We start from the raw sequence: 7446 nt of genomic DNA on the forward strand, positions 1-7446 counted from the left end.
CTTCAATGGAAGAGACTGGGTGGCCAGTCCAATACATGGCATGCTGGCTTCATGCAATTAGTTAGAAGGTTCTGTGCAAAGTGGGAATATATGGCAGAGAAATGCAAATATCCAATGGATTCATTTGTGGTTGATTGCACAGGTGATGTTAATGTTGGAGATACGATTTTATTTCCACAGAAAGTATATGAAAAAATGATGTCAAAGGCATATGTACTGCCTCCGCTTGGTGAATGACTTGTAGCAGGCTGGGTCATCCAAGAGAGCTCAACTGTGTCCAAAAATTCTCATAGGTCCACAATCACGTTTGAGACTTTATGGTCCAACGTTGTTAGCTCTCTACCTCCTTTGTACCCTTTGGTAGCTACATTAAAGACTTCAACGGGGACTTAGAATGTTTTCAATCCTTAGAAAATCAGACGAAACAGATTTGTCTCTGCCCAACATAACCTTAACATAGAAACACGTTAAATCCTTGCAATAAATTTCCAGAAGCATTGGTGCCTGTGTAAACCCTGTTGGAAAGCTTTCAACAAAAATAAAATATGGCATTCATATATTTAAGCAGTCAAAAACCAAACATAGAGAAGATATCGACAATTTCCTATTACAGATGAAAATCATTGATCACCTTCAGCCTTCAACGAATCATGAATCTAGAAAATGAATCCAAATAAATTTTAAAAAATTCAAAAGCATATTGTGAGACTTCTCTTTGTCTATGAATTAGATCAACTTCTCTCCAACATGCTGGACACTAGAAATCAACTCCATTTTGCTATATTTCGACTCTTTAAACACTGCATCCTACATACTGTTCAAGAAAAAAATTTGAACAAATCAACACACGTCAAAAGTGTTGATCACTTTTGGCCACTCCTTGCTAGTCGCTCACCTAATCCTATGGACCTTGACAACTCTGATCCATGAATTCCTATTGGTAGTGGAGTGATTTCAAACCCTGGTGGTTCGTGAGCTCACGAGGGATCGATTGACAACAGATTGCTCCACGAATTCAACGGCCAGAGAAACAATTGGTCAGATCCATGCAAAATTGATGGATTTAATGAAACATCAATGGGTTCCAACACTAAATTGAAAAATATCAAAATCTAATTGATAGATAGGTACATCTTCCTTCTCTTTGTGTGTTCTGGTTTGTCCTCTGTGTGAACATGTGAGAGTTGGGTTTGAGGGACATATTGTTTCATTCGTACAAGAGCTGAAGAGGAACTCTCTCTATCCCAAAACATAACACGATCACCACTAATTGTTATAAGCTCACTTCAAAACAGATCACAAACGGGCCAAAATGCTCGGTCACCAAATTTCTCCACAAACGCAGAGTTGGGTCAGCAAGTTTGACTCCAGCACAACTAGCCACGCTCCTAACCAAATAGATCTCTATCATAAATATCTCTAGGCTCATGGCCTCACTACTCATGGATCTATCCTCTTCAGAAATCTCTAGGGTCACATTGCACTCGACGCCACAAAAACAACCCAACACAATAGCATGGGTTCCACGTACAAGGTTCAACAATGCTCTTTCTAGCAAATGCCTCCTCACAACTCAATCACACCTTTTTCACAAACATAGAAGTAGCCTGTAGCTCTGATACCACATGATGGAAAATCACACAGTCATATAACCATATGCATAACAAATTAACACACAAAAATTAAACTTGTGGAAAAGGCAGAGAGCCATCATATGGTCTCTCATGCTCATGTAATTCTCTTTTATTCAAATAATTTAATAATACATTTAAATATATGAGCAAGTGGTTTTAATATAGTGCGTTTAACTTAGACTCACTTGGTTGGGACAATTTCTCAATTTACACACTAATTTAGGAGAGCTAGTTGGAGAGAATCTCTCATCCAAACTAGAACCCTTGGTTTGAATTATTCTCATGATTTTATTTATTTTATTTAATAATTTGATTTATTATTGATTTTTAAGAGAGTGAGGCTAACAACCTTTTTAGATTTCCATTTTTCTTTCCAAAAATAATTTTCAAGGAGATCAAAGAATTCTAAGAAACTAAAAGGAAAGAAAAACTCCTCTAGTGGTGATTGAAGAAATGCATTATAAATATATTTATGTATTTACAATACCAGGGTTGTTAAAGTTTTAGGAGGTTTAGAAGTATATTAAAAATATCTTTAAAAATAGTCTCTTATGGTAATCATTTGGGTGAACTGATTATCTCACCATGATATCAAAGAAGAGATTCAAAATCAAACTAAAAGAATGACTATTTATAAAAAAAAACTCTCTAGAAAAAAAAAATTATGAGTACAGGAACAATAGTTGATATTGAGGGAACAACAGCTGTGACTAAGGGAACAATATTCGTGACTAAGGGAACAACAATCGTGAATAAGGAAACAACAAACGCAACCAAGGAAACAATACATATGACTAAGGGAACAATATATGTTACTAAGGGAACAACAACTATGACTAAGGAAATAACAACTGTGATTAAGGGAACAACAACTTTGACCAAGGGAACAACAATTACAACTAAGGGAACAAAAACTCTGACTAAGGGAACAACAACCGTGACCAAGTGAAAAATAGTTGTGACTAAGGACACAACAACCCCCTTTTCAAAAAAAAATGTAACTTTAGCTAAAAACTTTCACAAAATGTATGTACATTATGTACATAATGAATTTTTTTTTTCAAAAAATGCTTTAGTTGGTTGTAGCTGCAGGGTTACCTTCCCGATCAGCCATAGCCTACAGGTTGAAATCATTACTTACCTAATGAAGAAAAGACTCTCGCATGAGGGGCTGGTAATACACGCAGAGTCAGTTTCCATTAGCAAGGAAAGAGATGCTAGAACCATCAATCGTAGTAAGACTCACTATACCATTGTCATAGACTTTGGTTACCTCGTATGGTCCCAACCATCTTGTATGGAGCTTCCCTGGGAAATATTGAAACTTGGAATCATATAATAGCGCCAAAATGCCCTTCTAAAAGGATTTCTTCTTGATGAGTCGATCACACTATTTGGCCCTTTGCTACTAAATAACAGTTGTACGTTGCAAGCCCAAAAGGGGCATTTTGTCTAGTTCATTATTTTAATTAAGGTGTTGTTTTTGTGCTTTTATAAAATCCAATCCAACATCCCTTACGGTTTTGAGAGTCCTAATTTCAAATTCTATTAGAGAAATGCGCTCCTTACCAAAAAAAAGTTGGTAAGGTGAGGGGTTAGTAATCTTGTGCCAATTTATTGAATAATCCCATAAGGCCTCAAGGAGTTTGGCAACCCAATTCCTGCACTTCACCGATATTTTTTTGGTTGAAATGGCATCCATAACTTTATTGGTGGTTTCCACCTGTCCGTTTTCTTGAGGGTGGTAAGGGGAAGTAACTCTGTGTTTAATGTGATATTTATGCAAGGTAGCATAAATTTTGTAGTGAGTGAACTTTGATTCCCCATATGTTACAAAATCTCGAGGAAATCCATACTGCACAAATAGTTTAAACAAAAAGTTAATAACTACCTCTTCTGTGGCCTTTGAGAGAGCTACTTCCTCCACCCACTTATTTACATAGTTTGTGCAAACCAAAATATACACCTTCTGATTTCACGGTGGCTTGAAGGGGCCCAAAAAATCCAATGTGCATCTTTCAAAGGGTTCAAGTACAATTTGTGGCTGCAGGGGAATTTAATTGGCTTTAATGGGGTGAACCATCATTTGACAACTATCACAACTCTGGACATATTTCCTTACATATTTGAATATTCTAGGCTAGTAATAGCCCATATGTAACACTTTAAGCCCAGTTCTCTAGTCAACGAAGTGCCCACTGTAGGGTTCGCCATGGCAAACCTTAAGAATATCATAAAATTCATCTTCCCTGATGGATCTGCAGAATTGAAAATGAGATCATGTATGGAAAAGGTAACCATCAATATAGGAGAACCGTGCATTGTGTTGAATAATAAGCTTCTTTTCTCGGGATGATAAATGTGCTGGGAGTTTCCCTGCTACCAGGTAATTGGCCACATCAACATACCAGGGTGTTTTAACTATCATGACAAACATATGTTCATCTGGAAACTGATCTTCCACAGGTAAAGAATTAGCCACAATCAAAACTCTGGATAGAAAATTCACAACAATATTCTCCTTCCCTGATCAATCCTTTATGGTAATATTGAATTACTGTGATAACAATAACCAATGAGTTATTGGACCATTAGTAACAAGTTTACAATCTAAATACCTAACGGTAGAATGATTAGTATATAAAAGTCCTAGGTATCCTATTATGTAGTGACAAAATATATTGATAGAATAAATAAAAACTAAGAATTATTTTTCTTTCATTATATAATTTAGCTCTGTTGTTGTAAGATTCTTTCTAATATAATGGATGAAATAAGGATTTATGTCTTCTTCCTATCTAAGTACAACTTCTATTGTTGTGTATGATGCATCAGATGAAACATGGAATGGTAAATTCCAGTTTGGCCCTCATAACATAGGGGATGTTGAGACCAACATTTTAGGATCTACAAAAGAAACATCACAACTATGAGTCCATTCAAATTCCACATTCACTGTTAATATATACAATGGTGTTGCTATTTTTGAAAAATTTTCTATAAAATAGTGATAATAACTAGCATAGCCAAGGAACGTATGTAGTTTAGTTGGTGTACGAGGAGTAGGGTAGGGTAAGAATTACCTCAAACTTTGTTGGGTCTACCTAGGTTCCCGCAGCAGAGATATAATGCCCCAAAAATATGCCTTATGTCATCATCATATGACACTTTTCATTACTAAGGCATAATCTGTTAGCGATGAACCATTCCATAACGTTTTATAGATTTTGTAAAGGCTCGGTCAAATTAATTCCCATAGGGAGTGAAATCATCGATGTATAGTTCAATTCCTTCATAGATTAAGTTGGAAAAAATGCCTAAGATTTCCCTCTAGAAGGTGGTTGGTGCACTGAACAACCCAAATGGTAAAACCCTTTATCTAAATGTTTCCCATGGAAAGGTGAACGTGGTTTTTTCCTGATCTTCAGGAGAAACCTGGATTTATTATATCCCTTGAAACCATCCACGAAAGAGAAAAATTTCTTTCAAGCAAGAGTGTCGAGGACCTGATCTACAAATGGAAGGGGAAAGTGATATTTTTGTGTAACTTTATTTAGTTCTCTATAATCCACACAAATTATCTAGTTTCCATTTTTTTAGGGATGCCAACCAACGATGAAACCCACTAGTTGCCAGAGATAGGATATATAAAATTAACATCAAGAAACTTTTGCAACTCTTGTTTTACTATATCCCTAAGGTGTTGATTTAGTCCTCTTTGAGGCTAGAAAATGGCATGGGCCTCTTTTTCTATATAAATGTGATGTTTACATAATTTAGGATCGATGGCTCTCATATGACAATATTCCCAAGTAAAATTTTGTTTATATTTATGGAGGATTTGAATTAATTTTTTACGTTGTAGGTCATCTAGATTAGCATTGATACTCAAATTCTTACCAAGTTCAATTTCAATGCAAACAAAATTATGAAATGCAGTTGTGGGTATATGATCATTATTCAAAACCTCCAGTGGATCTCCTTGGGCCTCATTATTAAGCATAGATTTTAACATCTGACATGTTGGATTCCCAGCAGTAGAAGGTAGGTTAATAAAACCATTAATTACTTCATCTTTAGTTTTCCTTTTAAAAAAAATAAGCTTCATCTAGGGTAAGAGGAGAATGCAAATTTACTTCCTAATATTTTGGAGGGAAAGATTGATAATTTCTTAGTGATAGGTTACTCTAGGGGATGAATATAACATGAAATTTTTAGTAGCACTCCCTTTTTCAATCGTTATATTTCTTGTCCGACATCCTGTATATGCATCTGTAGTTTCTAGCCTTGGTCTCCCTAATATCAGAGAGTGTCCATCCAACCTATTTCTAGCATTAATAACTAGAAAGTCCACTAGGTACTCCTAGGAATCTATAAAAATGATAATATGATTGAGAGTGCCTTCTAGTTTTACTACTGATTTGTCGGATAGTTTCAGCATAATGGAGGTTTGTTTTAATGTTGTGATCTCAAGGATCCCACAAGTTTCTATGGTCAAAATGTTTATTGTCGCCGCTAAGTCCACTAAGGTATTTGGGAAGTTATGACCTTGAATTTGAAGAGTAAATAATGGGTTTCCAGGGACATCATATTTAATAGCTATTTTCTTCCCTAAAATAAGATCAAAAAGTGTCCCTGGACAATGGATTGTAGGAGAGTCTTTTGGTTTTCTCTCAATCTTTTTGACACAGTTCTTTTATGGTTCTAGCATAGATCAAGACATTCTGAATAGCCTAGAGAATATGGATTTTAATACATATTTTTTTTAGTTCCCCTACGAGATAGAAATCAGAATAGACCAGTGGTTTCATCACAGTAAGTCTCTCAGGGAATAGAGGAGCATTGTCCATAGTTGTAGTAGGATCTTTTTGTTTGCTTGACTTGTTAGGTGCCTCTTTTTTAGTGACAACTATGGTGGGAGGAGGGTGTTCTTCTAAAGGCTTATATTCAATAGGATTTTCATTGTCTTCTTGCTCTAAGTTTCCTTTAATTTTTTTTGGAAACATAACCCATCCAGATGTCAGTCGCAACACCTTACATTCAAACGAAGTAGAACCGTAATCTAAGTTTTTAAAATTCTCCAAATATTGGATGGCCTATTATTCAAATTAGGATTTGGCTAAGCAAGTAATTGAAGACACAATGGAGGTGGAACATTTCGAGGAAATTGAAGTGGAGGTTTCAATGATGGTTATGACGAAGGCATCATTTTGGTAGATGGATTAATTGGTTTAGTAGGATGCTGCCAGTTCTGAGACTGCATTATTCGCTTTATAGATGATTTTTCCCAATGTGAAGGGTATGAGTTATTCGATGGGTTTTTCGATGAAGATGTAGGATATTGGTGATTTGAACATAAGGGTCCAACATATGGCTGATTTATCCAGGTTGGTGTGGAGTATGGATGGGATTGCCAAGTGGTATTAAAAGGTTGCTAGGATTGCCACGTGGATCTAAGAATATCTTGCTGAGCATCTTGTTTGGAATTAAACAAAGAAGGATCATGCATCATACCTGGAGGGCGAGTCTTCCACTACCAGCGATGTTCCATGAGATACGTTTTCTTTGGATATTCCTCAGCTTACTTGAATACAACTTTCAATCTACAGATTGAGGGAAAATGTTTCATTGAGTGATATCTAATGCAGATAACACATATTTTGACTATGTCTAGTGGGCATTCTTTATGGTTTTTCTTTTTTCAACAACGCGAACAGAAAATAGTCAGGGCCTACTCTGCATCAGCCTATTTTTTCTTTACCTGTAGAACATCCAAATGTGTAGTTAGTGTAATCAAAATATCGGTTTTAAA

The sequence above is a fragment of the Pinus tabuliformis genome, chromosome 2_1 (genome assembly GCF_031772625.1).
Source record: "Pinus tabuliformis cultivar Carrire ecotype Pingquan chromosome 2_1, CPIR1, whole genome shotgun sequence".
NCBI classification, from domain to species: domain Eukaryota; kingdom Viridiplantae; phylum Streptophyta; class Pinopsida; order Pinales; family Pinaceae; genus Pinus; species Pinus tabuliformis.